The sequence below is a fragment of the Triticum aestivum genome, chromosome 7D, assembly GCF_018294505.1.
Source record: "Triticum aestivum cultivar Chinese Spring chromosome 7D, IWGSC CS RefSeq v2.1, whole genome shotgun sequence".
Lineage (NCBI taxonomy): Eukaryota > Viridiplantae > Streptophyta > Magnoliopsida > Poales > Poaceae > Triticum > Triticum aestivum.
Genome location: NC_057814.1, coordinates 171,592,815 through 171,616,592, shown reverse-complemented (window position 1 = coordinate 171,616,592; position 23,778 = coordinate 171,592,815).

Genomic DNA, 23,778 nt, shown 5'->3' with positions numbered 1-23,778 from the left:
GAAACATATCCTTAGTCCTTTTCAGGTACTTTAGGATATTCTTGACCGCTGTCCAGTGTTCCATGCCGGGATTACTTTGGTACCTTCCTACCAAACTTACGGCAAGGTTTACATCAGGTCTAGTACACAGCATGGCATACATAATAAACCCTATGGCCGAGGCATAGGGGATGACACTCATCTTTTCTATATCTTCTGCCGTGGTCGGGCATTGAGCCGTGCTCAATTGCACACCTTGCAATACAGGCAAGAACCCCTTCTTGGATATTGAACTTCTTCAATATCTTGTCAAGGTATGTACTTTGTGAAAGACCAATGAGGCGTCTTGATCTATCTCTATAGATCTTGATGCCTAATATATAAGCAGCTTCTCCAAGGTCCTTCATTGAAAAACACTTATTCAAATAGGCCTTTATACTTTCCAAGAATTCTATATCATTTCCCATCAATAATATGTCATCCACATATAATATGAGAAATGCTACAGAGCTCCCACTCACTTTCTTGTAAACACAGGCTTCTCCATAAGTCTGTGTAAACCCAAACGCTTTGATCATCTCATCAAAGCGAATGTTCCAACTCCGAGATGCTTGCACCAGCCCATAGATTGAGCGCTGGAGCTTGCATACTTTGTTAGCATTCCTAGGATTGACAAAACCTTCCGGCTGCATCATATACAACTCTTCCTTAAGGAAGCCATTAAGGAATGCCGTTTTGACGTCCATCTTCCATATCTCATAATCATAGTATGCGGCAATTGCTAACATGATTCGGACGGACTTCAGCTTCGCTACGGGTGAGAAAGTCTCATCGTAGTCAACCCCTTGAACTTGTCGATAACCCTTAGCGACAAGTCGAGCTTTGTAGATGGTCACATTACCATCTGCGTCCGTCTTCTTCTTAAAGATCCATTTGTTTTCTATGGCTCGCCGCTCATCGGGCAAGTCAGTCAAAGTCCATACTTTGTTTTCATACATGGATTCTACCTCGGATTTCATGGCTTCTAGCCATTTGTCGGAATCCGGGCCCGCCATCGCTTCTTCATAGTTCGAAGGTTCACCGTTGTCTAACAACATGATTTCCAGGACAGGGTTGCCGTACCACTCTGGTGCGAAACGCGTCCTTGTGGACCTACGAAGTTCAGTAACTTGATCCGAAGCTTCATGATCATCATCATTAACTTCCTCCCCAGTCGGTGTAGGCACCACAGGAACATTTTCCCGCACTGCGCTACTTTCTGGTTCGGAAGGGGTGACTATCACATCATCAAGTTCCACTTTCCTCCCACTCAATTCTTTCGAGAGAAACTCCTTCTCTAGAAAGGACCGTTCTTGGCAACGAAGATCTTGCCTTCGGATCTGAGGTAGAAGGTATACCCAATGGTTTCCTTAGGGTATCCTATGAAGACGCATTTTTCCGATTTGGGTTCGAGCTTTTCAGGTTGAAGTTTCTTGACATAAGCATCGCATCCCCAGACTTTTAGAAACGACAGCTTAGGTTTCTTCCCAAACCATAATTCATACGGTGTCGTCTCAACGGATTTCGACGGAGCCCTATTTAAAGTGAATGCGGCAGTCTCTAAAGCATAACCCCAAAATGAGAGCGGTAAATCGGTAAGAGACATCATAGATCGCACCATATCCAATAGAGTGCGATTACGACGTTCGGACACACCATTTCTCTGAGGTGTTCCAGGCGGCGTGAGTTGTGAAACTATTCCACATTTCCTTAAGTGTGCACCAAACTCGTGACTTAAATATTCTCCACCACGATCTGATCGTAAGAATTTTATTCTTCTGTCACGTTGATTCTCAACCTCACTCTGAAATTCCTTGAACTTTTCAAAGGTTTCAGACTTGTGTTTCATTAGGTAGACATACCCATATCTACTTAAATCATCAGTGAGAGTGAGAACATAACGATATCCTCCGCGAGCCTCAACACTCATTGGACCACACACATCGGTATGTATGATTTCTAATAAGTTGGTTGCTCGCTCCATTGTTCCGGAGAACGGAGTCTTGGTCATCTTACCCATGAGGCATGGTTCGCACGTGTCAAATGATTCGTAATCAAGAGACTCCAAAAGTCCATCTGCATGGAGCTTCTTCATGCGCTTGACACCAATGTGACCAAGGCGGCAGTGCCACAAGTATGTGGGACTATCGTTATCAACTTTACATCTTTTGGTATTCACACTATGAACATGTGTAACATCACGTTCGAGATTCATCAAAAATAAACCATTGACCAGCGGGGCATGACCATAAAACATATCTCTCAAATAAATAGAACAACCATTATTCTCAGATTTAAATGAGTAGCCATCTCGATAATTAAACGAGATCCAGATACAATGTTCATGCTCAAAGCTGGTACTAAATAACAATTATTGATGTTTAAAACTAATCCCGTGGGTAGATGCAGAGGTAGCATGCCGACGGCGATCACATCGACCTTGGAACCATTCCCGACGCGCATCGTCACCTCGTCCTTTGCCAGTCTCCGTCTATTCCGTAGTTCCTGTTTTGAGTTACAAATATGAGCACCCGCACCGGTATCAAATACCCAGGAGCTACTACGAGTACTGGTAAGGTACACATCAATTACATGTATATCACATATACCTTTGGTGTTGCCGGCCTTCTTCTTGTCCGCTAAGTATTTGGGGCAGTTTCGCTTCCAGTGACCACTTCCCTTGCAAAAAAAAGCACTCAGTTTCAGGCTTGGGTCCATTCTTCGACTTCTTCCCGGCAACTGGCTTACCGGGCGCGGCAACTCCCTTGCCGTCCTTCTTGAAGTTCTTCTTACCCTTGCCCTTCTTGAACTTAGTGGTTTTATTCACCATCAACACTTGATGTTCTCTTCTGATCTCCACCTCCGCTGATTTCAGCATTGAATATACCTCGGGAATGGTCTTTTCCATCCCCTGCATATTGTAGTTCATCACAAAGCTCTTGAAGCTTGGTGGAAGCGACTGAAGGATTCTGTCAATGACCGCGTCATCCGGAAGGTTAACTCCCAGCTGAGTCAAGCGGTTGTGCAACCCAGACATTCTGAGTATGTGCTCACTAACAGAACTATTCTCCTCCATTTTACAGCTGAAGAACTTGTCGGAGACTTCATATCTCTCGACCCGGGCATGAGTTTGGAAAACCAATTTCAGCTCCTCGAACATCTCATATGCTCCATGTTTCTCAAAACGCTTTTGGAGACCCGGTTCTAAGCTGTAAAGCATGCCGCACTGAACGAGGGAGTAATCATCAGCATGCTGCTGCCAAGCGTTCATAACGTCTTGGTTTTCTGGGATTGGTGCATCACCTAGCGGTGCTTCTAAGACATAATCTTTCTTGGCTACTATGAGGATGATCCTCAGGTTCCGGACCCAGTCCGTATAGTTGCTGCCATCATCTTTCAGCTTGGTTTTCTCTAGGAACGCATTGAAATTGAGGACAACGTTGGCCATTTGATCTACAAGACATAGTGTAAAGATTTTAGACTAAGTTCATGATAATTAAGTTCATCTAATCAAATTATTTAATGAACTCCCACTCAGATAGACATCCCTCTAGTCATCCAAGTGAAAACATGATCCGAGTTTAACTAGGCCGTGTCCGATCATCACGTGAGACGGACTAGTCAAGATCGGTGAACATCTCCATGTTGATCGTATCTTCTATACGACTCATGCTCGACCTTTCGGTCCTCCGTGTTCCGAGGCCATGTCTGTACATGCTAGGCTCGTCAAGTCAACCTAAGTGTATTGCTTCTGTTCCGAGGCCATGTCTGTACATGCTAGGCTCGTCAACACCCGTTGTATTCGAACGTTAGAATCTATCACACCCGATCATCACGTGGTGCTTCGAAACAACGAACCTTCACAACGGTGCACAGTTAGGGTGAACACTTTCTTGAAATTATCATAAGGGATCATCTTACTTACTACCGTCGTTCTAAGCAAATAAGATGCAAAAACATGATAAACATCACATGCAATCAAATAGTGACATGATATGGCCAATATCATCATGCTCCTTTGATCTCCATCTTCGGGGCACCATGATCATCTTCGTCACCGACATGACACCATGATCTCCATCATCATGATCTCCATCATTGTGTCTTCATGAAGTCGTCACGCCAATGATTACTTCTACTTCTATGGCTAACGCGTTTAGCAACAAAGTAAAGTAAATTACATGGCGTTATTCAATGACACGCAGGTCATACAAAATAATAAAGACAACTCCTATGGCTCCTGCCAGTTGTCATACTCATCGACATGCAAGTCGTGATTCCTATTACAAGAATATGATCAATCTCATACATCACATATATCATTCATCACATCTTCTGGCCATATCACATCACATAACACTTGCTGCAAAAACAAGTTAGACGTCCTCTAATTGTTGTTGCAAGTTTTTACGTGGTTTGTAGGTTTCTAGCAAGAACGTTTTCTTACCTACGTATGACCACAACGTGATTTGCCAATTTCTATTTACCCTTCATAAGGACCCTTTTCATTGAATCCGTTCCGACTAAAGTAGGAGAGACAGACACCCGCTAGCCACCTTATGCAACTAGTGCATGTCAATCGGTGGAACCTGTCTCACGTAAGCGTACGTGTAAGGTCGGTCCGGGCTGCTTCATCCTACAATGCCGCCAAAACAAGAAACGACTAGTAGCGGCAAGAAGAAATGGCAACATCCTACAACGCCCACAACTGCTTTGTGTTCTACTCGTGCATAGTAACTACGCATAGGCCTGGCTCATGATGCCACTGTTGGGAATCGTAGCATAATTTTAAAATTTTCCTACGCTCACCAAGATGCATCTATGGAGTATACTAGAAACGAGGGGAAAGGAGTGCATCTACATACCCTTGTAGATCGCGAGCGGAAGTGTTCCAATGAACGTGGATGACGAAGTCGTACTCGCCGTGATTCAAATCACCGATGACCGAGTGCCGAACGGACGGCACCTCCGCGTTCAACACACGTACGGTGCAGCGATGTCTCCTCCTTCTTGATCCAGCAAGGGGGAAGGAGAGGTTGATGGAGATCCAGCAGCACGACGGCGTGGTGGTGGATGTAGCGGGATGCCGGCAGGGCTTCGCCGAGCTTATACGAGAGAGAGAGGTGTTGCAGGGGAGGAGGGAGGCGCCCAAGGTTGTCACCTTGCTGCCCTCCCTCCCCCCCCCCCTTTATATAGGCCCCCTGGGGGGGCGCCGGCCCTGGAGATGGGATCTCAAGGGGGGGCGGCGGCCAAAGGGGGGAAGGGGTTGCCTTGCCCCCCAAGGCAAGTGGGAAGCCCCCCAACCTAGGGTTCCCAACCCTAGGCGCATGGGGAAAGGCCCATTGGGGGGCGCCCAGCCCACTAGGGGCTGGTTCCCTTCCCACTTCAGCCCACGGGGCCCTCCGGGATAGGTGGCCCCACCCAGTGGACCCCCGGGACCCTTCCGGTGGTCCCGGTACAATACCGGTAACCCCCGAAACTTTCCCGGTGGCCGAAACTTGACTTCCTATATATAATTCTTCACCTCCGGACCATTCCGGAACCTCTCGTGACGTCCGGGATCTCATCCGGGACTCCGAACAACTTTCGGGTTTCCGCATACACATATCTCTACAACCCTAGCGTCACCGAACCTTAAGTGTGTAAACCCTACGGGTTCGGGAGACATGCAGACATGACCGAGACGCCTCTCCGGTCAATAACCAACAGCGGGATCTGGATACCCATGTTGGCTCCCACATGTTCCACGATGATCTCATCGGATGAACCACGGTGTCGAGGATTCAATCAATCCCGTATACAATTCCCTTTGTCAATCGGTATGTTACTTGCCCGAGATTCGATCGTCGGTATCCCAATACCTTGTTCAATCTCGTTACCGGCAAGTCTCTTTACTCGTACCGCAATGCATGATCCCGTGACTAACGCCTTAGTCACATAGAGCTCATTATGATGATGCATTACCGAGTGGGCCCAGAGATACCTCTCCGTCATACGGAGTGACAAATCCCAGTCTCGATCCGTGCCAACCCAACAGACACTTTCGGAGATACCCGTAGTGCACCTTTATAGTCACCCAGTTACGTTGTGACGTTTGGCACACCCAAAGCACTCCTACGGTATCCGGGAGTTGCACGATCTCATGGTCTAAGGAAAAGATACTTGACATTGGAAAAGCTCTAGCAAACGAAACTACACGATCTTTTATGCTATGCTTAGGATTGGGTCTTGTCCATCACATCATTCTCCTAATGATGTGATCCCGTTATCAATGACATCCAATGTCCATAGTCAGGAAACCATGACTATCTGTTGATCAACGAGCTAGTCAACTAGAGGCTTACTAGGGACACGTTGTGGTCTATGTATTCACACATGTATTACGATTTCCGGACAATACAATTATACCATGAACAATAAACAATTACCATGAACAAAGAAATATAATAATAACCATTTATTATTGCCTCTAGGGCATATTTCCAACAACTCTTACGTGCCCCGTAATGCCACACCCACGTGACTTCGCGAACATGGTTCTGTAACCGAGTAGTCGGACCCATGCCTCAGCCGCCATACATTTGTGCATCCAGAGAGTGCACACCCGTGACTTGAGAAAACACACGTACGTGCCTATTTTGGATTCACCTTTTCTGCCTTCCATGCCTAAACCAACGTGCATTTGTCGCTCCCGAGACTTCACAACCATGCCTCTTTAACCGAGCATTCTAACACATGCCTCTCCCAATGCACTCTTGTACAACATCCACAGGGTTGATATCCGTGCCTCGGGAAGCAGCATGTCCGTGCCTCCTCTGCTTACATCCACGAGCCTCACACGACACTGGCCTCCTGTGCCTGCGTCAACGTGCCTGTAGAACCTGCACTTCCGTGCCTCGTGTGCCTGCATCCACATGCCTGTAGAAAGGCTCCACTTCAGCACTACCACGTGACTTCGCAAACATGATGCCTTCATTTATGTGCCTACACGTACATGCACCCACGTGCCTCACGTGTCACTCGCCCAGACTCTTACGTGCCCCGTAATGCCACACCCATGTGACATCGCGAATGTGGTTCTGTAACCGAGTAGTCGGACCCATGCCTTTGCCGCCATACGTTTGTGCATCCAGAGAGAGCACACCCGTGACTTGAGAAAACACTCGTACGTACCTGTTTTGGATTCACCTTTTCTGGCTTCCATGCCTGAACCAACGTGCCTTTGTCGCTCCCGAGACTTCACAACCATGCCTCTTTAACCGAGCATTCTAACACATGCCTCTCCGAACGCACTCTTGTACTACATCCACAGGATTGATATCCGTGCCTCGAGAAGCAGCATGTTCGTGCCTGTGTTGGCTTCATTTCCGTGCCTCCTCTGCTGACATCCACGCGCCTCACACGACACTGGCCTCCTGTGCCTGCGTCAACGTGCCTGTAGAACCTGCACTTCCGTGCCTCGTGTGCCTGCATCCACATGCCTGTAGAAAGGCTCCACTTCAGCACAACCACGTGACTTCGCAAACATGATGCCTTCATTTTTGTGCCTACACGTACATGCACCCACGTGCCTCACATGTCACTCGCCCAGACTCTTACGTGCCCCGTAATGCCACACCCACGTGACTTCGCGAACGTGGTTCTGTAACCGAGTAGTCGGACCCATGCCTCTGCCGCCATAAGTTTGTGCATCCAGAGAGTGCACACCTGTGACTTGAGAAAACACACGTACGTGCCTGTTTTGGATTCACCTTTTCTGCCTTCCATGCCTGAACCAACGTGCGTTTGTCGCTCCCGAGACTTCACAACCATGTCTCTTTAACCGAGCATTCTAACACATGCCTCTCCCAACGCACTCTTGTACTACATCCACAGGGTTGATATCCGTGCCTCGAGAAGCAGCATGTCCATGCCTGTGTTGGCTTCATTTCCGTGCCTCCTCTGCTTACATCCACGAGCCTCACACGACACTGGCCTCCTGTGCCTGCGTCAACGTCCTGTAGAACCTGCACTTCCGTGCCTCGTGTGCCTGCATCCACATGCCTGTAGAAAGGCTCCACTTCAGCACTACCACGTGACTTCACAAACATGATGCCTTCATTTCTGTGCCTACACGTACATGCACCCACGTGCCTCACGTGTCACTCGCCCAGACTCTTACGTGCCCCGTAATGCCACACCCATGTGACTTCGCGAACGTGGTTCTGTAACCGAGTAGTCGGACCCATGCCTCTGCCGCCATACGTTTGTGCATCCAGAGAGAGCACACCCGTGACTTGAGAAAACACTCGTACGTGCCTGTTTTGGATTCACCTTTTCTGCCTTCCATGCCTGAACCAACGTGCCTTTGTCGCTCCCGAGACTTCACAACCATGCCTCTTTAACCGAGCATTCTAACACATGCCTCTCCCAAGGCACTCTTGTACTACATCCACAGGGTTGATATCCGTGCCTCGAGAAGCAGCATGTCCGTGCCTGTGTTGGCTTCATTTCCGTGCCTCCTCTGCTTACATCCACGCGCCTCACACGACACTGGCCTCCTGTGCCTGCGTCAACGTGCCTGTAGAACCTGCACTTCCGTGCCTCATGTGCCTGCATCCACATGCCTGTAGAAAGGCTCCACTTCAGCACTACCACGTGACTTCGCAAACATGATGCCTTCATTTTTGTGCCTACACGTACATGCACCCACGTGCCTGACATGTCATTCGCCAAGACTCTTACGTGCCCCGTAATGCCACACCCACGTGACTTCGCGAACGTGGTTCTGTAACCGAGTAGTCGGACCCATGCCTCTGCCGCCATACGTTTGTGCATCCAGAGAGTGCACACCCGTGACTTGAGAAAACACACGTACGTGCCTGTTTTGGATTCACCTTTTCTGCCTTCCATGCCTGAACCAACGTGCGTTTGTCGCTCCCGAGACTTCACAACCATGCCTCTTTAACCGAGCATTCTAACACATGCCTCTCCCAACGCACTCTTGTACTACATCCAAAGGGTTGATATCCGTGCCTCGAGAAGCAGCATGTCCGTGCCTGTGTTGGCTTCATTTCCGTGCCTCCTCTGCTTACATCCACGAGCCTCACACGACACTGGCCTCCTGTGCCTGCGTCAACGTGCCTGTAGAACCTGCACTTCCGTGCCTCGTGTGCCTGCATCCACATGCCTGTAGAAAGGCTCCACTTCAGCACTACCACGTGACTTCGCAAACATGATGCCTTCATTTCTGTGCCTACACGTACATGCACCCACGTGCCTCATGTGTCACTCGCCCAGACTCTTACGTGCCCCGTAGTGCCAGACCCATGTGACTTCGCGAACGTGATTCTGTAACCGAGTAGTCGGACCCATGCCTCTGCCGCCATACATTTGTGCATCCAGAGAGAGCACACCCATGACTTGAGAAAACACACATACGTGCCTGTTTTGGATTCACCTTTTCTGCCTTCCATGCCTGAACCAACGTGCCTTTGTCGCTCCCGAGACTTCACAACCATGCCTCTTTAACCGAGCATTCTAACACATGCCTCTCCCAACGCACTCTTATACTACATCCACAGGGTTGATATCCGTGCCTCAAGAAGCAGCATGTCCGTGCCTGTGTTGGCTTCATTTCAGTGCCTCCTCTGCTTACATCCACGCGCCTCACACGACACTGGCCTCCTCTGCCTGCGTCAACGTGCCTGTAGAACCTGCACTTCCGTGCCTCGTGTGCCTGCATCCACATGCCTGTAGAAAGGCTCCACTTCAGCAGTACCACGTGACTTCGCAAACATGATGCCTTCATTTCTGTGCCTACACGTACATGCACCCGCGTGCCTCATGTGTCACTCGCCCAGACTCTTACGTGCCCCGTAATGCCGCACCCACGTGACTTCGCGAACGTGGTTTTGTAACCGAGTAGTCGGACCCTTGCCTCTGCCGCCATACGTTTGTGCATCCAGAGAGTGCACACCCGTGACTTTAGAAAACACACGTACGTGCCTGTTTTGGATTCACCTTTTCTGCCTTCCGTGCCTGAACCAACGTGCCTCACGTGCTTAACGAAACATGCGCCGTGACTCTTACATGGTCCCACTGCCACGCCCGCGTCGCTCCTGAAACTTCACAACCATGCCTCTTTAACTGAGCATTCTAACACATGCCTTGTCCACCGCACTCTTGTACTACATCCACAGGGTTGATACCCGTGCCTCGAGAAGCAGCATGTCCGTGCCTGTGTTAGCTGCATTTCCGTGCCTCCGGTTCTTACATCCACATGCCTCACGCGACACTCGCCTGTCCCGTGGTTCTCTAACTGCCTGTAGAACCCACACTTCCGTGCCTCCTGTGCTTCCCTCTGGAAGTGCCTGTAGAACTTGCACTTCCGTGCCTCCTGTGCCTACATCCACGTGTCTGTAGAACCCGCACTTATGTGCCTCGTGTGCCTGCATCCACATGCCTGTAGAGAGGCTCCACTTCAGCACTAACTGTCTCAACACTAAAAAAAATACTGTAGCACACAAAAAAAACCCAAGGCAAGCATAACGAATCTTGATGCCCAAACGGACGATTGAAGATTAGAGACGGTTCGATGGTTTCCATCTCTCCCTCCCTCTTCTACTAGCTTGCTTCCCCTTCCGCAAAGTAAATCTCGAAACCTTCATCACTCCCACACGCTCTCCTCCTTCCTTCTGCACACAAACAGAAACTCGAAATCGAGTTCACGTCACCGGACAACCGCCACCGCGTTCGCCAACCACACTCAAATCCGACATACAAAGAGCCACACTCTGCCCGTGACAACACCAATAACCCCGCCGGCTGCAGCGACCGATGGCGAGGACTTCAACAGCGGCGGCGAAAATCGCAACAAAAAAGGAGCAACGACACAATAAGCCGATGGAAGGAAAGAACACCGCACAAGTAATTGAAGGTAATTATCATTCTATCCCACTCCATTCCACCTGGTAGATCGTATTGATTTTTCCACTTCCAGGAACAGCAACCCTAGCCACCGCTACCAAGGAGTTTTCTAATAACCTAAATCAATTTGCCTAACAAATTGAACTAGCGCAGAGATGAGATTTAATAGAAATGCTACTGCTCTCCGCCCTGGGATTTTCGGCATACAATTTTTGCTCAAAGGTAAAAAACCTGAAACATTAGTAACTAGAATACGTCGATAGATTCATACCCCGCAAGCATCCTGAGAGGCCAAAACTGATAACCGTACGAGATTTTCTACATCCCTTGTCCCGTCAATGTAACCGTTTTTCAAATTAAGTGCCTCTGGTGCGAAATACCGTGAACAAAGAATAGGTGTACCCTGTGCTTCTAGGGTAAAACAACCCGTGCCTCTCTATCCATGCAAATTTGTTTTCACACCACGCAGGTTTTTTTCCTGTGACACTCGACTCTGCTTCTAACACTTGCCCATTTTTTATGCAGCAATGACAAATCCTCACGAAGAAGCTAAAACGCAGCAAAATACTGACAAAGACCCTGCTGAAGAGCATGCAATCCAGCAAGCTCCTGTCAAAGGTTTGAGCAAAAAGTCTCCACTGTCCATGTACAAAAAAATATTGAGATATTAATAACTTAACTGCTATCCTTGACAACAATAACTTAACTATGTCTACAAATAAAACTACCTGCCACTTTTTATATATTTCTTTATAGAAAACATTAAAAATGTTCGCACACTATCTTATTTTTAATTCAAAAACAGTTTAACTTACCCAATAAATCTTGAACTATCATTGATGATATTCCTCCAATTATGAAATATCACCTGCAGAGTGCATTTTTGTCTCAGAAAATGCTTTACCCTAACTTCACTACCCCAGCTGCACTCATAACCATAATTAATATTTTCTTCCATCCCCTGATTAGCGCAATCGGTAACAATAGTAATGACCTATCTTAACCCAAGAAAATAAAACTAAAAATCCCCTTTGGGAGTTTCACATTCCTTATGCATAATCATGGAAGATATATATTTTAAATGTGTATCAACTATTTTCGGACAAAAAGAACATCCTTTGGGAGTTTCACATTCCTTATGCCGCACACATCTACGACAACCTGGACACAGAAAGCATGACAATCACCTTCGGTGATGGTACCGAAGACAAGAAAATCAAGATTACCAAGGAAGCTATACACAAGGTGTTTGGATACCCAAACGGCACGGAAAAGTCAGCACCAAGGCCAGCAAAGAGCCCAACTTCAATGAAAGAACTGATGTCAGACCTTGGCTTCAAACATACAAATTTTAAGCCAAAAGAACTGTTCAGGGAGCTAAAAATATTGGTGGAACTAGATGACGAACAATCAAACAGGAAATCAGTTAAAATATTTTCCTTATTTTTTTCCACAACGTTGTCTGCGGGTCAAGCGCCGCTATCTTCGCCCGACAAGCTATAATGGTAGAGGACATGGACTATCCAGAGATGGCAAAGATGGATTTCTGCCAGGTAATCGTCGAATGTATTAAGGAAGGAGCCAAGACATGGCAGAAACACAGAAATTTGCCTCAGGAAGAAAAGAGCAAAAAGCATGTCAATGGTTTGGCACAGGGGCCAGTAATCATGTACCTCGACTCCCTGCTGCTGCCAACCGACACAAAAGAAATGTGGAAGATTGCAAAGACAATGGACAAGACCTCATTACCACGAGCAAACCATCTCAAAGAGAGTGACCTAGCGAAAATAGCTAGAGCAGACATGAAAAGGGACGGAAAAGCACGACCAGATGACTATGAATTTGGCAAAATACAGGTATAGCTATATTGTACATAAATCAGTCCTTCCCTTTTTGAAAACGGTTTCCATTCTAATAAACTACATTACACCAAAATGATGCAGACCTGGAAAGGAACAGCAGAGAGGATCTTCTATGCCAACTCAGCATCAACTTCGTCTTCAATTCACCAGATAGCAGTAGAACATCGCAAACAACAACAACACCACAACACGACCAAACTGCTACCACCACCCAAACGCCGGCGCAAACCATGTGTCGGCACCAGTCGAAGCAGGGAACCAAACAAAAGCATCAGCCCAGGAGCAGAAGAAAGATTCCAAAGGATAAACAAATTGTTGGAAAAAGTACTCCATGAAGCAGAACAGATACCCGCAGTAACCACCAGGGCTGAACACCAATGCAACGAAAAGGAAAAGATATTGGATGAAAAAAACAAGAACCTAGTCGTGCAACAAACAATTGCCCTGATGGATTCATTAGAACAACTCAGACAATTTCAGGACATAGTTTGCACAAGGTACCTGACATACAACGCGACCCTGCAGACACTAGAGCAAGCAGATCCAGCAGCCTCAAGTAGACTAGTCGATGCCAACCGCACAAATGAAATCGTAGCCACAACAGAACCAAGAGAAAGGAGCAAAAAATGAAAGAAGAAGAAGACGAAGAGAGGAAGAGAAGAACAAAATCAAGGGACATAGGCATTGACAAGAACAAGATAAAGCGGCAAAAACAGGTAAGTAAATAGTAATGCATGGTGCCATACGCACCCTAAAGCAAACCCCTGTTTTCATACCTCAACTGAAAAGAACTGCCTCAATGCTTTCAGGAACGTACCAATAGCACGCCAGGCCAAGATGAACTCCAACAGCAGGATGGTGTCAACAACCCCAAAAACACAAATGAACGGAACAGACAAAGCAACCTCACAACAGACAATGCTACAACAACAACTACCCCAACACAAGCACAAGATACGATCAACGTCAGAACCTGTGAAGAGGTCAGTATGAACATCCATTTTTCCTTTCAAAACTGGATAGAGTTATAAGTTAACTGACAAACCTCCAACAAAATATAGACTCAGCTGAAGAACAATCAAGTCAGCAGCCCCGCCAACCAAATGCAAGACGCTAACCCACAATCAATCGTTAGCATAACAAACGACAAAGAAGAAGAAAACAACGAGGAGGAGGTAAACTTCCATACCCACTATTACCCACACCGAAAGCTCATAAATGGCAGGAAAGAAAGTGAACCGCAAACTCATATTATTTGATCTCCAGGTATCACAAGCACTGCAAGACCAAGAGACAACCCGTGTTGAAATTGAACCCCATAGTGAACCTCAAACAGACGAAGGCGTCACAGAACAGGAACTTTGTGTACAAGAGATTTCCAGCGCCACAACATTGCAGATCACCATCACGAGTACAAAGGAGAAAGCGCAAGACATCCCAGCCGATGAGAAACAAGAGACTGTTATACCTGACAAAGAAACAGTAGATGCAGGCACAAATAACCCAGTCATCAACACGGAGGTAAAAATTCAACAACAACAACCACTTTTCAAAATATTTTTATGATGTCTGAACTACCTAATACACCCCACCACAGCAATACAAAGATTATAAGGTATGTCTCACCCTTTTCTTTGAACAAATGTAGGAAACAAACAAGTACGCTGATCTCGAAGATCAAGAACTTCAAACAACAACATCTGAAGAGGTGAGGTTACAAAGCTCAGACACAAATGAAGTTCAATCTATAATTTCAATTTTTATTAAACAGGAAGAGGAAGCATGAAAAAGCACTGGCATAGACATTCAACAAGAAAAACTAGAAGACAACACGAGACAAGGAGAAGTCGTAGTACAAGCAGTAGACAGTCCTGCAACTCCAGAGATAGAGGTCTTATAAAATTGTAACTGAACAGTCAGAAATGCACCCATTACTTAAATATTTTTTGTGTTGGTGCAGGCACAAGAAGCTCAAGAAACCATCAACAATCAAGACCATCAAACACAACCAGAGGAGCCCAATGAACAACCCGAACATGTTCTTCAAACGATAGACAATAATGCCACTAAAGACCAAGCCACAAAAAATTCACTCACCAAACAACATGTACCAGAGATAGGGGCAGCGTCAACGACTGAAAAGGTAAACTTACGAAACCTGCAACTATGAAATTATAAAATTGCTGCGTGCACAATCAAATAAACTCAAACCTACACATTTGTATTCAGTCCAATGGACTCTCACTTTGCCGCCTCTATGTTTGAACAGCTGCAAGAAAAAAAACAAGGTCAGTGACGATGAACAGCAAAATAAAGAGCAAGAGAAGGACGCAAAACCACCACTGAACGAAAAATCAGCAGAAACAACAACAAATACAGAGGTGAAAACACATAAAACCTCTTCCTGAACTTATAGTTCAAAAACACGCATTTGACATTTCACTACTTTCCTGCATCGCAGAGAGAGGAGACCAATGAGAAAAAGGAGGACACTGAAGAAGGGCAACATGTTCTTCAAAAGGCAGTTATCAACGTAACAGAAGACCAAGCCCCAAAATATTCACTCACCGAAAAACACGCAGCAGAGAGGGCAGCAGCAACAATGACTGAAAAGGTAAAGTTACATACGTTGATCCTATCAAAGTATAAAATAGCTATGTGGAACTTCAAATGCGTTGCCACTTAGCTACCTGTGTGTTTCAAAAGCTACAAGACAAAAATGACGGCAGCGGCGATGAACTACAAAAGAAAGAAGAAGAAGATGCCCAAAAACCTCCACTCTACGAAGAACAAGCACAACATTCAGCAGCAACGATTGAGGAGCTAAAGTTACATAAGCTGATTCTACGAAAATATAAAATCGTTCCACGAAAATATAACGCAGAAACACGAAGAAGGCGACCACGGAGATACAAGCAATGAAGCAGACACACACATTGTTCCAGAGAAAGAAGCAGAAACCATGGAAGAAAACCCTACACCGTTGTACGATGACAATTCCCCTGGCAGAGAGGTCAGTGCCAACCAGGTCGAGACTGAAAAACAAGACGGAAAAGACCACCAGCAAGACACGACGGTTGACAAGGAAAAACATGATGCTAAGAAAGACACAAACGACTCAAATGAGGATGCAGCAAAAACTGAACAAAAGGGTACAATGCAAAAAGAAGAACATAACATGCCGCAAGAAGCAGAAGGAGAACAAGAAAGGAACAACACTGGACAGGACATATCTTCTAGCATCGAAGCAGGCAAGACAATAGAAACTTAATTGCTATCTTGTGATCTTGTGACTTGGATTTATTTACATTAAATTCAAAATAATCGCAGGCACAATGGAGAAAGGGGACAAAGATAGTGATTCCGTCAACAAAGCCATCGAAGACCTGTACAACGCTGTATTGAAGCCATGGACACAGAGAGAAATGTAAGTTCATGCAACTAACACAAAACACATTATTACACACGATCATTTTGACTGTATCATGTGTAAACTAAAACATTTTTCTAAATATACTTTGCAGGGATGAGCTTTTCATTACAACGAACAAGTTTGATGTCAATCTAGGCCAAGTCGCCAAAAGCTTCAAGGTCGGTAAATCAGTACGCACCGAAGCAATCGAGCGCATGCTAACAATCTTGAGAAAACAACTAAATGGCACAGGGAGAAAGATTCTGTCGTTAAGCAACACTGTAAGTAAAGATCACGGCAAAAGAATCAAGTTTAAAACAATATATATGACTTTATAAATAGATAAACTTCCCCTATAACTGAACTTACAAATTCCCTTTGTGTATCTGTGACAAAACAAGCAGCACTCGATAAAGGAAGCCGACGACGAAGATCCAATGTGCTACCGAAATAATGATCAAGAACACATTGAAAAAAATTACTACCTTCCAGGCTTAGATCATTTTTCAACATGCAAGAAGAAGAAAACCTGCAAGATTATAACATGGTAAGCAGATCAGCTTGCGTGTATATTATGCAAAAGTTCTCATTTTATTTTATGTTTCTAAATATAAGAAGATTTCCAAATATTTCCTTTTTATTTTTTGTTTTGCAGTTCCTTCTACCATGTTCGTTGCGCGGGTTTGAGCAAGACGAAAATACAAGTCATTACCTCACCATTACAGTTAACATGCAAAAACAGTGCTTTGAACTCCTTGACTCTTCAACTGCATATCCAGGCACAATAGAATTCCTTAACAATGTAACCAGCAAATTAATGAAAATATGGAAGCACGTAGGCACAGAGCTACAGCTTTCACAAAAAAGCATCGACCATTTCAAAAGGGTCAAACTGCAGGTGCCACTTCAAGGACAAGACACGTAAGCACTTCCAACATTTCACTTCTTTCTTTTTTTCAATGCAAGATTCACTACTACAATTACTGAAATAATCCTGTTCTTTCGTCTTTTCAATGCAACAATTACCACTACCATTGCTCCAACACTTCTCTTCTTTCCGTTTGTTGAATGCAACAATCTTACTAGTACCATTCCTCTGCATGCAGAATGGACTGCGCATTCTATATTAAACCTGAAGCACTACTCCAATGATGGAACAGCAGCAACCTTAGAGCTAGAACAAGTACCAGAGTTGAGGAAAAAAATTCTATATCAACTAATCAGTCAACACAGAGGGAATACCAAACTGTCATTAATCAAGTGCACAACAGGTTAGTCTTTTCAGAAACTAATCCTTACAATTTTGTCACACTAGAAGAAGTAATATTCTTTTTTTTAATTATTATTTTTTGATTCTAACAGATATGCTGAAGTATGAAGTCGATATGGGAGATAAAGAAATGCAACAGACAGAATGTTGCGTACTAGAAGAGTTTCCGCCAAATCCCGAGCCAAAAGAACATATTATGCATGCGACAACCACAAAAGAGCATGAAGTTATTGATATATCCAGTAAACACAAAGAGGTTATGGATGTCAGCAGACACGCCGTCGCCCAAGAATCTTGCACAGACCACGAAGAAAAGGATCCACCAGTAGAACCAGATCAACCACCACCAGATGAAAAGATACCACACCATGCTGAAGAGCAAATGGACGAGCAAAATATCAACAGCAATACCCCGAGCACAGAGCAACTTGAACAAACAGGCACTGATTTAAAAGAGGATGGCACAAGCAACGACGTACCAAATACACAAGAACAGGTTTCCGAGCAGAAGAAACAACCTGTTCTTCTTCAAGAAGAAACAGGCTCGACAAGCAATCAGCAAGGCACCTCCAGCACCATCTCTCTAGAGTTCCTAAAACCCAAAACAATGGAAAAGCATGACGAAGTTGATGAATTTCTTTCAAGCCTTAACCCGCTCCAACTAGAGGAATACAACGAGCATGTAAAGATGGGCGTTGGATTCGATGTAATCAAAACATGGCTGAATGACCATGAAAGCTATGAATTCAACAAAGATCCCACGCCGTATCTGACAATCTTGCAGCAAGAATCAGGAGAACATTCAATGCCTCAATCATCTGAGAACAGCTCAGACAAGAAAATCTCGGTCAAGAAGAGACCGGTAAAGCCTTCAAGAAAGCTGCATGGAAAAATTGCTACTTTTGTCCCAGGAGATTTCAAATTTATGAACAAAGCCAGAACACTTCATGAATACCTATTCAGCAAAGAAGGACAGGACGAATGCGGAGAGTAAGTACTTTCTCTTGTCACAATAAAAAAACAAAGAAATGTTGCCCCTTTTAAAACCAACCTAACTAATGTATAAACTTTTTCTGCTTGCAGTCTAAACGTATATATTAGCTTGAAGCGACCCAATTGGATTACAGGAGAACAAATGATGGAACAGCTACGGAAAGGAGATCATGGACAGATGGAGGGATCCATCGCAAACGCATTGTTCGAAGAATGGACAGTGCAGCAACAATACAACACAACCGATAAAGCCATACTTCCCGCAGAATTTGCAAACGTATGAAGTCCAATTTGACAAAAAACACTTGCATCATCTCAGTGATTACAAAAGATTGTACTAAAAAGTAGAAAAAAAATTGGCCGCAGATCGTGCTCGGTATTAAAATTGGAGAAAAAGGAGGACTAGCAGAATTCAATGAGGACGAAGCATTGAAACAGTTTGCACCCCTTGTAACAGGGAAGGAACTTTTAAAGAAAAAGCCGGTAAGTTAATAGAAATATACAAACATAATTCATTTTTACTATAGATTGCACATTTACATGTCATTTAATTCTCCTGACAAGAATGAACTTTAACTCACTCTGTCTCCAAACACCGCAGATTATGATACCTCACAACACAGCTAAACACTACACATTGTACGTCCTCAACAAGTACACGAGCTCCATCGACATACTTGACTCACTGAATTACAGAGACGGATATGGAAAGAATACATGGAAAACACACCATAAGGATCACCCAGAACTGGTACGTCAATTCAACCTTGTTTTCTAATTGGTTTTCCAATTCTTGCATTCCCTTGTTTAATGCCAAAACCCAACAACAACAAACCGTAATCACAAATTAAAAGAATGCACGCACTCATGAAGAAGCATTACGGCGAAGCAGAGCTACGAGCCAACGGCGAACCGAACTGGTCGAGGATAGCAGAAACACCTAACGAAGTTTGCGTGCCAAAACAGCAGGGTACCCAATGCGGACACTTCATGGTTCAATTTGCAAAATACTGGAATGGCATTGATCTCATAAAAGATGATGAGGATTTCGATGTAAGTGAATAGTACGAGAGCAACAATTTTAATTTTTACAAGCAGCACTACTTGAATGCTTCAATTATCTCATGAAAGAAAAATAAAAGAATATCCAATGACCTCCATGCAGCAAAGCAACGTAGATGCCGAGTGGAAACCAGAGTTCCTTTCTAAAGCCATATTTGGTGAAACAAACCAAGTAAAGTGCGAGAAACTACCTGGAAGAATCAAAGAATTCAAACCAGAAACTTCAAAGTTCTTTTCCACCAACAAAGGTAAGAAAATCATTTCTACTTATCTTTTTTTTGTAATAACCTACCCATCCCACGGTTCACCAATGTCTTTCATATCACAAGAGCTTACATATTACATATCTGCTTTCGCTGACAGAAACAGATGAAACTAAAAGGGAAAAAATACGAAGCACGAGTCCATACCCAAAACATTCTCATTGCTTCCAACACACAACGGAGGCGTCCGACCTCTTCCATCTAGTCATGAGTGACAGCTGGCAGGAAGAATACAAAAAGTGAGTTGTTTTCTATTGCACCTCAAAAATAGTTGGACAGAGGCCAAAAATAATGTAAAAATCTGTTTCTCACTGACCGTGACTTCCAAAATTATTTAATCTCCCTGTCGCAGCGAAACTATATTTAGGCGCATCCGCAGGGATAGTGAAAGCACGCAACTTACTGGAGCCCAACTTAAGGCAGTATTTGGTCCAAGACCAGCACAAACGAACATAACACATCATATGGAAAAGAGGGTCCTCGATGACATAGCAGAAATCTGGGAAAGCAGACAAGATTCAAAACAGAGTGGCAGAGTAATATTAGGCCCAAACTTTGCAGAGGTAAACTTTTAAAAAGCAAAATCTTGTCTATATTGCAACACCTACTCTTTTTATATTGTTACACAGCTCTTTTTTCTAACAGTTTTTTTCATCATAATTATTGTTTGCAGCATATATTGGATTTAAAGGAACACAAAACTACTATTGAAAAAATTAAAAATGAATTGCAAAAAACAAAGAATCAGCTGGTTCCCATGTATCTCAAGGAAAATCAACGGAAAAAGCTCTCAACAGCAAACATGGTAACAACCCTTTCCTCCATGACAAAATCTCAAAATATGCGTTCTATTAAATTACTTTATATTAAACTGTCATCTAAGCAACAAGTATTTTGTACGCAGATATTCGTTCGAATGGAGAAGCATGACCGCTATGTACTATATGTGCTGGACAAATACAAACACAAAGTTCACATTATTGATCCTCGAGAAACGACTCCAGAGGAATTTGAGAAAGAAAAGATAGACGTGGATAAATTGGATCTAAAAGAAGCATCTCGAGTTCTTCAGGAAAATGAAGATGCTAAAAAAGAAAGAGAAAGACAGTTTTAGGAATATCATGTTCATAAGTCGGCAATCGTAAGCATTTATACATAACAATTTTTTCAGTTTTACAAGTTGCAATATTAAAACAATTAATTACAACATGCAATATTCCCAGGTACCTAGGTTTAAAGAAGTCTTCAACACCATACTAGGACAAACAATGAATGCCAAGGGTACAAGATGGCAGATTCATACCGTGCAAGATGTTCCAGTGGTAGAAAAGGGAGAATCAACATTTGTTGTTTTAAAGCTTGCATTCCTCTACAATGGTGAAAAGTTTGTCGAAGACCTGGAAGATTTGACAGTAAGTTTACATAGATTTACTTATAAAGAACTTATATGCACAAACTTTAATAATATACTTCCCTTCTCGGCAAAATTTCACAGGATGAGATCGAAGACTGGAGGGCAGAGGCAATGTACATTCTCTTAAGTAGCGAGATGAATCAAGTCAAAGCTAGTGAAATCGGTGACGAGATTAGCAAGATCTTGAGCAAAAATGAAGACTAAAACTTTTGATTTAGCCCGCGAGGCTAATTCTATCTAGACGTGACAAAAATTTTATCAATAACTCACATTTCTATGTAATGTAGTTAGAAATTGTGTGTTCATGTTGAAAAGATAACTATTTCGACAACAGTGCCTCTTACATCATCAGAGAGTGCCAGTAAACTATAAACAACAATGCCTCTTCTTATTTGTACGACAGGAGTGACTCCCAAAACGAACCCTTACGCGTGACTCTGGAAACCACCCTCCCGTGCCTCCAGAGGCGACGTGGGCTTGTGCCACCAAACCCTGGGTCACCATGCCTCCAGACGTGACAAAAAAGTTTATCAATAACTCACATTTCTATGTAATGTAGTTAGAAATTGTGTGTTCATGTTGAAAAGATAACTATTTGTAGCGACCAGACCTCAAACAGTCTGATCTCTGTGCATAAGTGTCATCCCTGGATCAGTAATGCTGACACACACAGTACTTGAAGGATTTATAACAGAGTAGCAATCACACACTTATTACATCAAATATCTCAAAAGAGAACTTATTATAATAAATATGGCTTAAGGCCATCTAAAACGATAACAGCGGAAGGATTGGAAGATAAAGTGAGTCCATCAACTCCAACGGCATCACTGAGTGAAAGACCACGACCTAAGGCTCCTTACTCGTCGTCTGAAAAGTCTGCAACATGATACGTTGCAGCCCGAAAACGGGTCAACACATGGAATATGCTGGCAATGTAACACAAGAGGATAATGAACAGAATAATGCTATCACTACATGCATATATGGCTGGTGGAGGCTGTAGGGTTAATATGTTTTTGCGAAAAGCCAATTTTTCCCTACTGCAAAGGAATGAGTTTTATTTAACTACAAAGTTTGTTGAAAAATATTGAGAAGGTAAACCCCCTCTCAATCACAATTAAAAGTAATCATTAACAACCCATCAAATTAATTAAGTAGTGATGAGATCAACATGATAATCCAAGAACCAGATACTCAAGATGTCCATAACCGGGGACACGGCTAACCATGATTAGTTTGTACACTCTGCGGAGGTTTGCGCACTTTTCCCCACAAGACTCGATCTCCTCCGCTTGATTTCTCGCACTACATGATGTTTGAGAAACGGATGACCGAGACATAGTCTTTCAGAAGCGTTAGCACCTTACGATGGGTAAACCGTACCACCTACATCCCCTACATCTGCTAGTCTACCACTGTAAGAGTTCACACGACTTAATCAACTATGCTAGAGCCCATAATAGCTTGTGGCTGCACACGGAAGTTTCTAGTATGAATAATCTCATGCTCCCTTTGAGCCTGGCTGGCGGTCCATAGGAGAATCACACGGTACCCCGGGATTTCCAAAGAAAATACAGGCAATCACTGGAATTCCCCAGGTGCCTCAATCCACCCAGATGTGTATTAAAGTTGCCACCTTAAGTTGAACCATTAATTAACAATCTCACATCTGTCATGGATACACTCAAACGCAAACCACGTCTATGAGCATAGCATAGCAATATAATCATAACGTAGAAGTAACTCCCAGGGTTTGATAATAAACAGGTGAATAGGTACTACCTCAGCTATTTCCCAACGCACAATTTAATTCAGATCCTAACCATGCAATTGTTTGGGGATGAAAATAATGCATAAAAACTGGTTATGGAAGAGGTATGATCAAAGTGTTACTTGCCTTGCTGACGATCCGCGAAACCTAGAGACTCGTAGTAGCACACTTCGCACTCCGGGAATTCTATCGCAAACAAACAGTAGCATACATAAGCAATCAAGCAAAGACGCATGGGCAAAACTCAAATAAGAAGAATTGACCAGAAAGTTCAACTTAAGAATTCCGGTTTGCAAAAAGAATCAAATCAAACGGAGCAACGAAACTCAAACTGCGAAAGAAACAAGATTCGTTTACTAATCTGAACTAAAGTCAAATTTTACAATACCAAAATCTTGTTCAAGTTGGTTAAACAGAAAGAGGGTTTCGAGACGAAGATCTAGGCCCTTGAATCGCCTGATTCCAATAAACGAGCGAAAAGAAAAACTAAAATGAAAATCGGATCAGAAATCGCGATCGAAAATAATCGCGGAAAATCCGAGAAAAAGAAAAACTGACGAACAGGCTAACGAACAAATGTTCGTTGTCTGCGGTTAAACGGTGAAAACCGTTCGTTAAAACGAAAGAACAGGCGTTCGCTAAATAACTAAACCGAAAAAAATAAAAATAAACCGAACCGGATCTAAAAAACGAAACTAGGTTTTCGAAAAAAAAGCCAAAGAAAACCAGGCGGCTACCTCGGGTCCGGCGGGGTCCGGCAAGACGGCGGCGGCGGCGGGGCGGCTCCGGCGAGGCGGCGCGG